This window comes from Crinia signifera, chromosome 1 (genome assembly GCF_055691185.1).
Source record: "Crinia signifera chromosome 1, ASM5569118v1, whole genome shotgun sequence".
Taxonomy (NCBI): domain Eukaryota; kingdom Metazoa; phylum Chordata; class Amphibia; order Anura; family Myobatrachidae; genus Crinia; species Crinia signifera.
In genome coordinates this window covers 140,714,700-140,731,021 of record NC_139217.1, presented here as the reverse complement: position 1 = coordinate 140,731,021, position 16,322 = coordinate 140,714,700, and positions in this window count along the sequence as shown.

The following is a 16,322-nucleotide window of genomic DNA, read 5'->3' as shown; positions in this document are numbered from 1 at the left end:
ATGCGATCTAGTACCAAAATCGGACGCCCAGATAACTCACAAGTACCGTTTTTATATACTGGTAGGTACATGTTACCTCACATGGCTGTCAGTATATTTGCACTGTTTGAGTACACTGTGGCATCTTTAACTGTCCCAGTCATCTGTTTGCAGATCTCCTCCCCTCTTACTGCTAGCAGCTCTCATCTCTTGCTCCATCCAGTAGGCCATGCTGTCCTTTCTTCAGCTCCCTAATGACCTCTGTGCCATGCCCTCCCAGCCAATCAGAGAGGCCCATCCTCACAACCAATCAGCCAGCACCCCACCAGGAGAGCCAATCAGTGCCTAACAATGGCCCTTATTCTGATTGAGTCAGACAGCTGCTTGTTCGGTCGGAAGGCCATTGTATTGTGTTTGCGCATGTGCAGAGGCGTTTCTGCGCATGTGCGAACGCCGCACACGTCCCAATGCGGCGGAAATTCCATACAGAAAACAATCGGTCAGAACAATTCGAGCAGGGGGTAGAGAGGGGTGTGAAGGGCCGTTTGGGCTCATTACCATATGCGTACGCCCCTCATTTCATGGGCGTTCCCATGAAAACGCTGGGCGTACGTATGGCAATCCGGCCGTATCTCTGCTTTTGCATGGAGAAATGTCCAAGTGATCTGGAGCACTCAGAGCTGTCTGACCACTCGGTCCATTCGATGGTCGGCAACCATCGGAGGATGGGGGAGGTTCCCACAGATTGGGGAGTTCACATGAAACATCCACTCGCGGTCCGTTCGCTTGGCGTCTTCATACCTCCCAACTGTCCCGCTTATCGCAGGAACAACCTGATATTTTGGATTTTGGGACATCCCCGCATCCCTCCCACTGCCAGCAGTGTCCCGTGGCGGGGGGGGAGTTGGGAGTCCACTGTCCCCCCCCCCCTGTCGTACGTTAATACACTGAATAGACGCAAGAATAGATGCACACAGCATCTATTCTTGCAGGCAGAGGGGCTGGGGGCTGGCCAGCAGCTCACAGAGCTGCTGGGCACGCCCCCACCGTGACGAAAAATGGGGCAGTGGCAGCACCGCGAGTATCGACCACGCCCCCTTCCAGATAGGCCACGCCCCAAAAACCCTGTATCGGCGCGCACCCCATCCCGACCCACTGTCTGCAAATGTTGGGAGGTATGCGTCTTACTGCATTCGGACGGTGTGAGCGATCCGTACAGTAGGCGGGGCTAAGAACACTCGGTGGCCGTCCGAAAATATGCATCCGTCCGACTCAATTAGAATAAGGGCCACAAATACAGGTCGCACTCTTTCAGACAGCTGGCGATCCGGATTTCTGGAATACAGACCCGGGTTGAAGCCCTGGTATTTTAGACCCGGTTGACCCTTTCAGACAGAAAAAAAACCTGGGTCTACCCTCCTGGACCAGGGAAATTCAGACTGCTTGATGCATTACACCATGTATCAAGTGAAAATGTAGTGGAATCTGAGTTGAGGCCAGGAAAGACTATTCTAGCGTATCTATCCTGATCCAGAATACCCACCTAAATCCTGTTTTTGTTACATAATTTAAAAATATAAAAATTTAGAACATATAACCATTCTCAAATGTTATTTTAAGCATAGATATTTAAAGTGAGAACTGCAATGTTATATTGTACCACTAGATGGCAGACTCCTGATAGTTTATACACAAACCGGATACAGTACATCTTGTTGCTGTGAATTTTGTAAGCGAGCTCTATGTTTACACTAGAAACATGGCTTATAAAATGTTATTAAAATCCTATTAGTATCATGTTACATGTATATTCAGTAGGTAAACAAATACTCTTATTTCTGCTGAATGAGAATGTGGTATCCATAGGGGATATATAACAGCACTGTTGATCTGGCCATCTATAGAACCGTCATGAACCACAAACCACTGTTTATGAAAACAACTTTTTTCTACACTTTTGCAGCCTCATTAAATATGTTTGAGTTCAGATTTATAATGTACACTGGATTCAAGAGCCACAAACCATACCCAGGACTGCAGACAGAGGGGTGCCAGGGGTACGGCACGGCACCCCCCCCCCCCCCGCACAATGTATCCCCCACACACTGCCGCAGCGTGAGCCTGGGAGGTGTTGCACCGCCGCCACTGCTGGTAAGTTATAGTAATTGGGGGGGGGGGGGGTAGGGGAGGCGGGGTGCCGGTGGGGGAGGGGGAGGGGAGGGTACCGGCGTGCGCGAGGCTGAAGGTCCGTCCCGGGCCCCAACATTACTAGTGGCAGCCCTGACCATACCAAGAAACTGCTGCATGTTTCTGATGTTGCAACAAGTTCATAAAGACGTTTTAACAATTCTGACAATGCTACAAAAGCCTGTCCGATATTTAATGTATCGTATAATAAACAATAGTGCATATACTTTTATATCTTATGTTGATATGTAGAACATTAATTTTCTAAATGTATTTATGTAAATCCTTTTTTTCCCCTATCACTTGGATCAGTGAGGCAGATTATTAGTATTAAGCTTTGAGAAGAGATAAAGTGAAAGGAGATAAAGCACCAGCCAATGAACTGTGGGCCTTATTCAGATCTGAGCTCAGTACAAATTTTTTGGGAAAATGGGCAAAACCATGTGCACTGCAGGTGGGGCAGATGTAATATGTGCAGAGAGAGTTAGATTTGGGTGAGTTATTTTGTTTCTGTGCAGGGTAAATACTGGCTGCGTTATTTTTACACTGCAATTTAGATTTCAGTTTCTGCACACCCCACCCAAATGTAACTCTCTTTACACAGGTTACATCTGCCCCACCTGCAGTGCACATGGTTTTGCCCATTTTCCAAACAAATTTGTACTGAGTTCAGATCTGAATAAGGCCTTGTGTTTGAAAATGACATTTGGGAGTTGATTGGCTGGTGCTTTACCTCCTTTCACTTTATCTCCACTTTATCAGAATCAGCTTTATTGGCCAGGTATACTCACGTATACTAGGAATTTGATTTGGATTGATCTCCAGTTCATCTCTTCGCCAGCCTTAATACACCTTCCCCAGAGTTTCTAAACATTAATGCTTAAAGCACACTAATAGCCATGGATTTACAGCTATACATCATGGCTGCCTACCCGCTTGGAATGGCCGGGAGGGTCACGGAAATCGGGTTCTGCAGGAAAGGTAGGCCAGTCTCCCCAAATTTCAGGCATTTGGTCCCACGACACCACCACCTGCATATACAGTAAGCGTAAATGAGTGAATGAGAAAATCACACAAGAATCACAGAGTAACAAGCAGTGTAAAAAATGTCGTAGCGGTACTGTGCCGTGCACCGAAAATGGGCATGGTCAGGGTGTGGCCATATGACATGAGGGGGAGTGGCTACATGACAAAAGGGGCATAACCAAATTTACAGTCCCTTAACCTGTTAACTATTTAACCCCCCTAAATGGTGAGTTTTGGGGACTATATTGCATTACCCAGACCCTCTTTCTATACGTACACACAAACGTACATATACCAGTACACACACCACTGTGTTACGCTACATTAGACGCAGCCACCTCCACATATCACACCCAGTACACGTGTCTGTGATCAGAAGACCGACAGAAGCTGGGTAAGTATACTTACCCTCTCCCCCACAGCACCACAGGACATCATACACAGCCAACCTTCCCCCTCATGTAACATCCAGTACATTATATGCAGCCCCCCATCCCCATATTACACCCAGCATATTATACACCGCCCCTCTTCCCCATTTAACATCCAGTACACAGAGCACTTAAGCATATTATACACAGCACCCCCCACCCCCATATTACACCCAGTAACACATTATACACAGCCCTCTTCCCCTAAGTACACAGAGCACTATAGCACAGCACCCCCTATCCCCATATTACACATTATGCATAGTCCCCCTTCCCCAAGTACACAGGGCACTATAGCACATTATACACAGCACCCATTATCCCCATATTACACCCAGTAGTACCACATTATACACATCCCCTCCCTCAGTACATACAGCACTCACCCAACAATGTTTCTTCTTGGCATGTGAAGACAGCCGGCCCCAGAACAGTGTGGTGGGGGCAGACAGGATACTGCAGGCAGAGGAGCAGGGCTATACACGGAGCCCTCTCAGTGTGGTGGGTGGGGCCAGCCTTAGGGAAGGGAAGTGCTGGCTGCCCATCTCTGTTCTCCCGGATGTTCCCCAGATAGCATACACTGCATAGAGCTGGCCACCATGCGATTGTGGCTAGTGGTGGTCAGCTCTGACATTTTCCCTGTATGCCCCACCCCTGACATTTCCAGATGCGTGAACGGTCGGGTCATTTGTTATGGCGGTACCGGGTACCGGCACAATATGTTTTAGCGGTACGCTGCACCACCACACTTGCACCACTGGTTACAGGAGAGCAGGAATGGTGATCATTTGATTTATGCCCTATGTTGAAGTTGAATGATCCTATCATAAAACTATAGCATCTGGCATTAAGAAAGCTCTTCAGAGCTGAAAGAAATAAAGTTATTAATACTTCAGCATTTTGAGATTGACACACACACACACACATTCCTATGCTTAGATAGAGGTACATTCCACTGAGCCTGTGTATTACGAACCATGGTCCATTCATCTCCAGTAAAGGTTTTCACGCCTCACGGTCTCTGATTTGCATTGTGCCAGCTGGAATGCCTTGGGACAATGCCTACACACTGTGAGTCCAAGGTTAGTGCAACCTTTTTGTGGTTTGTAATGTAACCTAAATTATTTAATTTATAAACTGGTGTAACTATAGAGATAGACATGATATGCCAACCACTTGCTATGGGACCCTGCCGTTTGGAGGAGCCCACAGGCATAGCCGGAATTAGACATCATGGGGCCCTTGGCAATAGAATGGTTTGACCCCCTCCCTCAAACAATCCATATAACTATATTATCATTACTTTCATTTTTGATGCCTCTCCCCATTGCTTCCCCCAAATGGTTCCTACCTGTAAATTCTCTTTACAAGTGGCATTGCAAAGTACCTGGATTGTGTGCAGCCTACTGATAATTGCTCATTGTATGGACATTGGCATTGTGTACAAATCTGAATCAGACTCTACGATTTTGGAATTAGAGTTAAGACGTGTAACAAATTTAAATTAACCAACCACCCACATGAAACCATTTTTTCGGTGTCCCATCCTATCAAAGTACATTGCTAAAAAACATTGGCCCTTATTCGGGTTCACTTGCAAAGGCAAATTCCTTATCAAATGGACAAAACCATGCGCACTGCAGAGGGGGGGGGGGGGGGCAGATGTAACATGTGCAGAGCATACTTGCCTACTTTTGAAAACTAGTTTCAGGGATATTTCAGGTGCTAGTAAAATGCGCTGTGCCGTCTCAAACTGCGGCCGGCCCAAGAATGGGCGGAGCTACACACCAGGTGGGTGTGGCCTTGGGGAGAGGGCATGGACTAGCACCACGACCCCCATTTTCATCATTCCTAGCAGCTGGGCAGCTCCCTGCCTGCACTCCCTCCATCCCTGCGCTGAAGAGATGCCATATGCAGGCTTACGGCATAATTTCAGCGATCACCAGCTGCTCTGCAGAGCAAAGCTGCGGTGAACTTCGGCTTCCCCAATTACCCACGTGGCAAGGACAGCGGGTCAGTCTCCAAATAGCAGGACTGTCCTGCTGTAATTGGGACAATTGGGAGGTATGCTATAGTACTAAAGCACCCCATGTTACATTATACACAGTCCCCCCATATTACATTATGCACAGCCCCCCATGTTACATAATATACAGCCCACCCTATATTACATTATATACAGCCCCCATGTTACATTATACACAGCCCCCATATTACATTATACACAGTCCCCCATGTTATATTATACATAGCCCCTATGTTACATTATACACAGTCCCCCCAGTGTTACATTATACACAGCCCCCCCCAGTGTTACATTATACACAGCCCCCCCAGTGTTACATTATACACAGCCCCCGTATGACATTATACACAGCCCCCACACACACACACATTACCATACCTCCCAACTTTCAAAGTGACGGAGGCGGGACACCGCTGCTGCGCGCCGCAGGCGCGTAGAAAATTCCAGGGCGTGGCCTAATTCCGGGGGCATGGCCTATACTCGCGGCTCTCCCGCGAGGCCACGCCCCCATTTTGACACTATGGGGGCATGACCCAGAGGCTCTGTGAGCCTCTAGGCATGCCCCAGCCCCCTGGCATGCGCACAGCGTCTATTCCCTGCTGCTTAGCAGCCGACAGGGGGGACCCCCAACAGCCCCCCCTCACCGCGGGACACTGCCGGCCGCGGGAGGGACAGCGGGACAGGCCCTGATAATCGGGACTGTCCCGCTGAAATCGGGGCTGTTGGGAGGTATGCATTACACAGAGTACCCACAGTCATATTACAGTCCCCTCTCCCCCAGACTAGTACACATAGCCCCACAGTAAATCCTACAAGTGCTAGATTACACACAGCCCGTCTCTCCCCCAGTACATAGCAATCACCTGGCTGTGTTGTCCCTTCCTGGGAGGTGCAGGGAGCTGGCAATCGTGGATGCAGCACAGAGCAGCCAGTGACAGGAGCAAGCCAGGAACTTCCAGGAACAGCATTGCACGGAGCTTACTGTGTGAGTGGGTGGGCGGGGCCAGCATCAAGGAAGCCCTGGCTGACGAGCTCTCCTGTTCCTCTTGCTGCATGCACAGACTTCCTCTTCCGGTACTTATGTAGTAACTGGGCTGCCGATTTTGAAATCGGGTCCATCGCATCGCATCGCACCCGACCATATCGCATGCGATGCGATGCGATGGACCCGATTTTTCCATAGGATTCAATGTTAAAATGGACTGAGTTCATTTTAACATGGAATTCAATGGGAAAAGGGGTCCTTTTCATACCCCTACTATCCTAGTGGGCATGGAGTTGGATATAAACCTGTGGCGAGCGTAGCGAGCCACCGAGCCCGAAGCGTGGCAAGCGTAGCGAGCCCCGCGAGGGGACACAGAATACCGTTCGCTCGCCACGCTTCGGGCTCGGTGGCTCGCTACGCTCCCCACAGGTTTATATCCAACTCCATGCCCACTTGGATAGTAGGGGTATGAAAAGGACCCCTTTTTCCCATTGAATTCCATGTTAAAATGGACTCAGTCCATTTTAACATTGAATCCTATGAAAAAATCGGGTCATCGCATCGCATCGCATGCGATATGGTCGTATGCGATGCGATATCGCATCGCATCGCATCTGATTGTATGCCTTAACTTAAGGCATACAATCAAAAAATCAGCAGCCCAGATACTACATAAGTACCCCTCTTTCTCCCAATACAGCACGTCGGTCGGCCACAACCCTGCGGTGGCCGGCTGTCATCATGCCGTGCGCCGTGCAGGTCCCCCGGAAGCGGTGTGTGCGCATGCGCAGTCGGCATTGTGCTGAAGGCCGGGCAAAAAACGTGAGGTAGGGGCAGGTTTGCGGGGCAGCGGGAGGCTCCTGTAAAAACCGGGAGCCTCCCGCTAAATGCAGGAGGGTAGGCAAGTCTGGTGCAGAAAGATTTATATTTGGGTGAGTTATTATGTTTCTGTGCAGGGAAAATACTGACTGCTTTATTTTTACACTGCAATATAGATCTCACTTTGTAAAAACTCACCTAAATCTAATTCTATCTGCACTCTCTATATTTTCTTTTTAATTATGTACCTGGCACTGCTTGGAGGCATCTAGGGTGAGATTTAATAGGATGAGAGATTCAGAAAGTGAGAGATTTAGTAAGAAATCTCCAGTTTTTATAAAGCGGCAATCATTTACACAGGAAAACCAGTTTGATTTTGAAGTGCAAGTGATTGCCGCTTTAAAAAAACTGGAGAATTCTCACAAAATCTCTCACTTTCTAAATCTCTCATCCTATTAAATCTCACCCATAATGTCTATCTGGCACTGCTGGGGGGCATATCGTGATTCTGGCACTGCTGGAAGGCATATCATGTTTAGCTGGCGCCTTTGGAGAAAAATATAAATAAAAAAACAAATATCTACATACAGTTGTGCTCATAAGTTTACATACCCTAGCAGAATTTGTGATTTTCTGGCCATATATCAGAGAATATGAATGATAACTCACAAACTTTTCATTCATTAATGGTTAGTGGTTGGGTGAAGCCATTTATTTATTTCAAACAACTGTGTTTTTAAATCATAATGACAACAGAAACTACCCAAAAAAACCCTGATCAAAAGCTTACATACCCTGGAGATTTGGGCCTGATAACATGCACACAAGTTGACACAAACGGGTTTGAATGGCTACTAAAGGTAACCATCTGCACCTGTGATCTGTTTACTTGTAATCATTTGATTAAAACTGATGGTATGCCTTGGCAATTTTTAAATCTTCTTTAGTGTGCCACAAGTTTAAAAAGGTTGAAAATCACTATCAAATTAAGTAGATTGTGTTTATATGTCATCCACAGATTTAATTGTGTAGTGAGGAACCAGATTAGCTTTTGTTTAGCCACATATTTTATGATTGGCAGCCACCAATGCCTATACATTGGCCAAAATGCATTTTAATGTGTTCTGAACCACCAACCCAAGGAACCCCTGCAAGTGTTCTCAGGCACCCCACTAAGGTCACTAAGCCCATAGTATGTAAAACACTGCCATTACCCAAACTACTACACCAACCCTAATACCCTATCCAGTGGGGCTGGGGATGATCGATTGCACGGGGAGCTCCATCTCCGATCTCCCATCCTCGGCCCCTGGAGAAGGAGAAGTGGATGGGAGAAGGCAGACGAGACAAGGAGGACCCGGCACAGGGCGCAGTGAGGAGGACGCTGCACAGGACATGGCAACCCCCCTGACCGGGACAGGAGGCGCATCAGCCACGGCCCCAGCATGACACCAGAGGCGGTGATCACCATTGGCTGGCAGGAACCCCCCCTCCTGATGAGTCCACTGGGCACAGCAGACCCCTGGCCGTGAACGGGATTTCCGGCCTGCAGGCCCCCCAGCAGACTGCACCAGCTCCAGGTGAAACTCAGCAGCAGCGGGCCCCCCAAAGGGAGGAGGTATGACTGCACCATCTCGAACTCGACCCGGCCTTAGGGACTCCCCCCACCACCACCACACTTGCTGGCTCTTCCTTCAGGGAAGATGGCCAGTTGTGCCCTTCTGCTGCTGTGTGCAGCATGATCAAAATGGCGCCGCAAATGGCTGCCTAGGAACTGTGCACTCAGCCATATGTAACCCCCTTGTCTCCCCTTTCTCGTATATTGCACAGCAATCTATATCTGTACTGTCTATGCATACTTGTTACCTACCTGGCTGTTGCAATGACCAGTGGCATCACTGATGGCTGCCTGGCCGTTGTGCAGCTCCGTGAAAATATGCTCCCTGTGTGATAACTGTACTGTATCTGATTATATTGTTACCCACCTGGCTGCTGCAATGACCAGTGGCGCCGCTGATGGCTGCCTAGGCGCTGTGCTTCTCAACAAATATATGTTCCCTGCTTCTATAGCCCAAGGTACAACTAGCATATACCTGTATGTGTAAAGCTGTGTACACACAGGGGCAATATATTGCTGAGCAATATATTGCTCAGTGTCTCCTTTTCATCAGCGACCAGAGATGGTCGCTGATGAAAGGGAACCTCTGCCGGGGAGCTGCAGAGGGAATCAGCTGGACCAGAGATCATAAGGGGGCTAAAAATGGGAGCGCACACACTCCAATTGCTGGCGATATGTTCGCTCAGCGACCATATTGCCAGTGATTATAGCCCGTGTGTACGCAACTGGCTGTTGCACAGAAATCCAAAACCAATTCCTAGTATACGCAATTCTGATTTTAATACCCAAACCCCTAAACTAACCCTAATATCTTTTTTTTCTACTATAAAGGAGGGAGCCCTCTCACCTCTGTCCCATACATGCAGCACACATGCCTGCTCTCAGAGTGCTAGGGAATACAAGGTTGCTGCATACTAACACCGAACGATTGAAGAAAACACAAAGGACAACTCTCCTGGTAAGAGCTGTCTTTTGAGATAAAAGTACTTCCAAGTTTAAGACTCAGGAGACATTATGTGAATGTGTGGATTGACATATGTGCCCAGACCTGGCCCTAAGCAATTTGATGCCCTAGTCAAGATTTTTGTTGGTGCGCCAAGGCGATAATCCCAGCATGCTGTGCACAACTAGCAGAGACAGCCACAGTGGTGTGCCACCAGCTTAAAGGATGATGACTGATCTCATCACCAATTATATACTTATTGGTTTTCTCTTAACATGTGGCAGTTTGTGCCATCAGTTGTCTAGATATGGTAAAGTAAGATCAAATACAGTTTGGTTTCCAGTTCAAGAATGTACTGGTATATTTTCTCTTCATGGAAATATATACTACAAAGCAGAGGAAAGACAGCCAGAATTTCTATCTGTAAAGACACTCTGGCAGCTGCTTCAACCGCAATGATATGTCAGCTAATTGTGTTACTATGATCCTGTGTACATACTGTATGGCAACATCTCCACACTACAACTTGGTAGAAAGTGTATGTTTCCCATAAATGAATAACCACAGGTTTACATTTCACATTGGCTTCAATAACCTAGAAAGGCAGTGATTCTAAAAATAATATAAAATCTGTAGATATTTGTTCTGGAATAGCTATTTTAAAATTGTTTTATTTGGAATAGGAAATACTTCCTATTTGTATAGGACAGGCACTAAATGCATGTTCCCATTGAAGTACATAGCAGAAACATTTGAGGCATAGTAGGATAGTGGTTCCCAAACTGTGTGCCATGGCACTCTTGCAGGGGTGGCCCTAGGTTGGTGGTCCAGGACCAATTGAAATTAGTTATTTATGGTCATTGTAATTGGCAAAACCAGTGCTTGTGGCTCCCAATAATTAAAATGTGTTTACAAACAGGAGAAAAATCGGTACTTGTGTAGTTTCACGGCGCCGGAAGTGCAGAGGCTCGCGTGCCTCTCTAGCTATGAAACTTGGCAGCCTGCCAGGTAGCGTAGCGCAGCGCTGCGCGTGCCAAATGTAATGAAGTGTATCGTGTAAAAAACAGACAAACGGGGCTTAAAAACAGACAAACGGGTATTATAAATCGCACACCCCGGCACATCGCACACCCCGGCACACCGCTGGTGTTCCCAATGTAGACGCTAACTTATTTAGCGTCTCAATTCACACTCCCGGCACTTCGGCTTAGACACGCGCGGACAGCGTTACGTAGTCAATCAGGGAGCTACGCAGTTTGCGTAGTCAGTCAGCAGTAGCCCTGTATGAGACACTGAGGTGAATGTGTTCCTGAATCAGCCTCACTATCCACGCCCACCCGAAGCGGGGCGAGCGGCGGCGGTACGCGTCCTACGACCTTTTCATACCCCCACATCCACGTTGGCGTGGAGTTGAGAATAGAAAGTGTGGCGAGCGCAGCGAGCCACCGTGCCCGAAGCGTGGTGAGCGCAGCAAGCCCCGCGAGGGGACGCGGATACCTTCACAGCTATCCGCGTCCCCTCGCGGGCTTCACATATGTCAGCGTCCGCTCGCCACGCACCGAGCCCGAAGCGTGGCGAGCGGACGCTGACACCTGTGAAGCCCGCGAGGGGACGCGGATAGCTGTGAAGGTATCCGCGTCCCCTCGCGGGGCTCGCTACGCTCGCCACGCTTCGGGCTAGCCACACTGTCTATTCTAAACTCCACGCCGACGTGGATAGTGGGGGTATGAAACGGTCGTAGGACGCGTACCGCCGCCGCTTGCCACGCTTTGGGTGGGCGTGGATAGTGGGATTTACACGGTCCACAGCTGTGGCGTCCACTAGTGGCACTGAGGGTGGGTTTCAATAGTGTTCCCCTAGGGCCACCTAAATTTAGATGCTTTTGCGTCTAAATTTAGATGTACCCCTTCACCTAAGTAAATCCAGACGCATTTGCGTCTGGGTTTACAAGCCCCAACACCTTTGCAGCTTGCAAGGCGCCTGTATTCTAACGCTTTAGCGTCTGAATCCAGGCTTTCCGGCTTCTTAGCGGCTATCTATGTGACTCGAGATTCAGACGCAGTTGCGTCTGAATCTCGCGCACAGTTTAGAAGCCCCGGAATCGCTGTGCCGGGGTGTCCACTTTAACATACCCCCGTTGTCAGCGGTGCCCAGGCGCTGCCTATTTCACTGTGGAACTACAAGTGCCACAGTGACATTGACCTGTCAGCGCCTGGGCAGCGCTGCTGCTGGCCGTCCGCTACGCTGTTTACGTACAGCTAGAGCGGCACAAGCTCAGTCAGACAGAGCTAGAGCGGCGCGAGCACACTCTGTCTGAGCTAGAGCGGCACGTGCACGGTTAATCAGAGCCTCTGGCAGGCTGCCAAGTTTCTGAGCCAGAGTGTGCGCGCGGCGGCGCCGTGAAACTACACAAGTACCGAAAAATCTTGTCCCTCACTACATAACAAAACCTAAAGATAACATGTTAACAGAAACTTTTGACCTAGGGGTGCCGTAGTTAAATTGCTGGTACTATAGTGTTCCTTGATTCAAAAAAGTTTATGAAAATGGTAAATTCCAGACATTTCTTTTCTAGTGTATTCTAAAGGTGGCATGGGTGTGGGCTATATTTCCCAGAGCATTCTGTTGTGTGCAGGAAAATTCGAATTTGCAGTAGTCCCGGGCATTTGGTACCAGAAGTTACCACCTCCAGTCAGAGGCGTAGCGTGGAGCCACAACACCAGGAGCAAGTTCATAACCCCCCACCCCCATATATACACAAACACATAAATATAGGTTGTCTAGTAATGTTATATGCATGAAGAAGAAAGAAAATCAAAAGGATGGCTCTTGTGATAAGTTACAAGGGTAGGACTGTCATCTGCGCATGCATCCAGTGATGTATGAACTGTAGGGGGAGCTGAGAATCCATGGTAGAAGCCCAAAGGCTTCAATAGGGCAACACTGATCTGATGTTATGCATCCCATAGGCAAAAGCAGAGGGGGTTTCTCTTGCCCGTGAACCCCCCTCCTCTTGGCAAGTGGCTCAAATTATGACAATAGCAATAGTATTCAGTTAAAGGGACAGAGCAGAGATACTGCCCATGCCCAGTGGTTTGCTGTGTGTGTGGATTTGAGTCCTCCATCAGTGTAGTAGACCAGAGAGCAGCTGCCAGGAAAAAGAGACAGGAGTATTACCATGAGGTGGGAGAATGTGAGCATAGAAAGGGCAGTACTGGATCCATTATTTTTGTGTATTTACTATGGCAGGCATTCCCAACCATGTTTCTCAAGGCACACCAACAGCGCAGATTTTCTAGATATCCAGGTTTGAGCACAGGTGACTTAATTAGTATCTGATGGATATTCTGGTATTCTGATTAAGCCCTCTGTGCTCAAGCATGGATATCACTAAAACCTGCACTGTTGGTATGCCTTAAGGACTGTGGTTGGGAATGCCTGTATTATGGTATATTTAACCTTTCCTTACCATTTACTTATATGTTTGTTACAGCCTATACACTTGGGAACTAGCATCCCAGCATGCCCTGCATCAGTTTTACTATTTGGCCATGCTTAAACTGATGCAAGACATGCTGGGATAAGTAGATCAACAACAGTTGGAGTGCCATGGTTAGCCTTCACTGCTATAGACCATCTATAGTGTTTGCTAGTAATACTATATTCCATGCAGTATTCAGTATATAAAAAGACCTATGTCCAGGGATCAATACTTGGTTCTTCCATAGCTCCCCCAGACTCCCACTCATACTCCAATGTTCTGCAGAGTTGGGAGATTGTGGACTGTATCGCATTCCGAGTCCGATGCTTATGCCGAGCGTGGTCAAACAGTAAACTGAAATTTAATTAACATTGCCTCAAGCTTTATCATATCCGGAATAGCACAATTACTGCTATAAGGGAAATATAATACTGTACTATCTCAATTTCAGAATTATTTAATATGTATATCCCTGTTGTATACAATGACGGTTATGTGTAATATCTCTGAGAACTTCTCAGACTCACCATACACATTCACTATAATTTGTGTGGTCTATTTGTGACATTCTCGGCATCACTGCATATGTTTTATGTTTATTGGTATATATGTAAAACTCTATTTGTAGAAAATCTCAAAATGAAGGTATAAAAAAACTAACAGCGCACACCCTCAATTCTGAGTGTGTGTATTGGTGACACCTTACAAGTGTCACTTATTTGCTTCATGTGTGTATGTTGGTGTGTCTTTGTATGCCATTTTTATTCTGTATTTGGTACTTGTTTCCTAGCAAGGTGCCCACGATTTTCATCTTACAGTATGCCATCGTATTGATCGGATCGCATCGCATGCAACCCGATCGCATGCGATGCGATCAGACCCGATTTTTAATCGGACAGGCACCCTAATGGGTGACTACTATGTTAAATGCACCCCCATTGTTAACGTCACCCCCACTATAAACACCAACCGAAAGCGTGGCGAGCGCAGCGAGGGGCGGTGGTACGCGTCCTCCAACCTTTTTTATACCCCCACTATCCACGTCAGCGTGGAGTTGATTTTATATAGTGTGGCGAGCGCAGCGAGCCACCGAGCCCAAAGCCCCGCGGATTACTTCACATGTATTCCGCGTCCCCTCGCGGGGCTCAATGCACTCGCCACTCTTTGGGCTCGGTGGCTCGCTGTGCTCGCCACACTATATAAAATCAACTCCCCACCGACGTGGATAGTGGGGGTATGAAAAGGTCGGAGGACGCGTACCGCCGCCCCTCGTGGGCTCGCTACGCTCGGTGGGTTGGTGTTGATAGTGGGGGTGGGGTTAACAATGGGGGTGCATTTAACATAGTAATCACCCATCAGGGTGCCTGAACAATTAAAAATCGCATGCCATTGTAATGACATGCGATGCGACGCGATATTAAAATTGTACAGTGTGGGTCTCAGGACCCGAAAATCGGGTCCCATCGCATCTCATCGCAAACCTTAATTAGTGGTATGCAATGGCATACGATGGGCGCCATGCTAGGAAACAAGTACCCTTTATTTTTATATAATTAAAAGTTAAGTTTTTAATATTTTGTAAAAGTTCTGCCCCCCCAAAAAAAGAGTATTTTTTTTCTTTACAATACTATTCATATTTTACTCTCTGAGGAGCACCTCCACTAGCCATAATACTAACCTAGGCATCCCATTTAAATGACTGTGGAAGTTATATATTTATTTATTTATTAACAGTTTCTTATATAGCGCATACATATACTGAATCGTTTTAAAGAGAATATTTGAACATTCACATCAGTCCCTGCCCCAGTGGTGCTTATAATCTATATGATTGATATTTATTGCTCGTATATTTAGTGCAATAGACTTATGCGCCGGTAACCACCACCCGCACTTCCACCACTCCCTTACCCCTCCATACAGCTTTGATAGACTCATATAATCTCATAGAGTTGTGTAATCAAGTAAGTCATTACAATATCCACATACATTATTTGTCTGTGAGAGTGTTAAAAATAAGAAAAAACACCTCTTTAGTTGTAATTTGTTGAATTGTTATATGCTTTGCGACTCACACTGATTTACATATTTTTCAAGGCTGGCAAAACACCACTGTTACTGTAGTTAAGCCATCTTGTGCTAAAAATGCGGGTTTTACATGACTAGTATTGTGTGACATAAGTGAAACTGAACTTCTTCTCATTTGAGAGATTACAGCCAACTGCCAGCTGTTGTAACAAATGTCTCCAAATCCCAGGAAATATGTCAGATAGGCAGTGTGTGTGCATGTGTGTGTGTGTGTGTGTGTGTGTGTGTGTGTGTGTGTGTGTGTGTGTGTGTGTGTAACAGCAATCACCTGTTGCTCACAGCATTTCTCAGGACACAGTATTAATATTTTACTTTCTATTTAATCTGGGTCTGTGTCTGGATCTGGGTTGGTTACAGTGTTCACATTAGATTTTGACTATGAAGTACAGATCTGTACAATATAGTCTTGCCTGCCAAGACTTTTTTTCTATTTGATTTACACTGACGTAGTGTGAGTGCGCATTACGATTGAATCTGCATTAAATGTAGCAAAACCATTCGATGCCCATTTGATTTTCTATTAGATTTCAATTAGATTTGGCCTCTATAAGAAAAATTGAATAGAAAAATAGTGCATATCTCCCCGTGTGTACCCTCTATTATAGATCCATTGTTTGTAACCATACAGGATCATAGATGGGTGCCGGACGGGTTCCCAACAGTCGGGATCCCGACAGTCATTTACCCGACGTCGGGATCCCAACTGTCAAAATGCCGACAGCCGGGTGCCCGACGGACA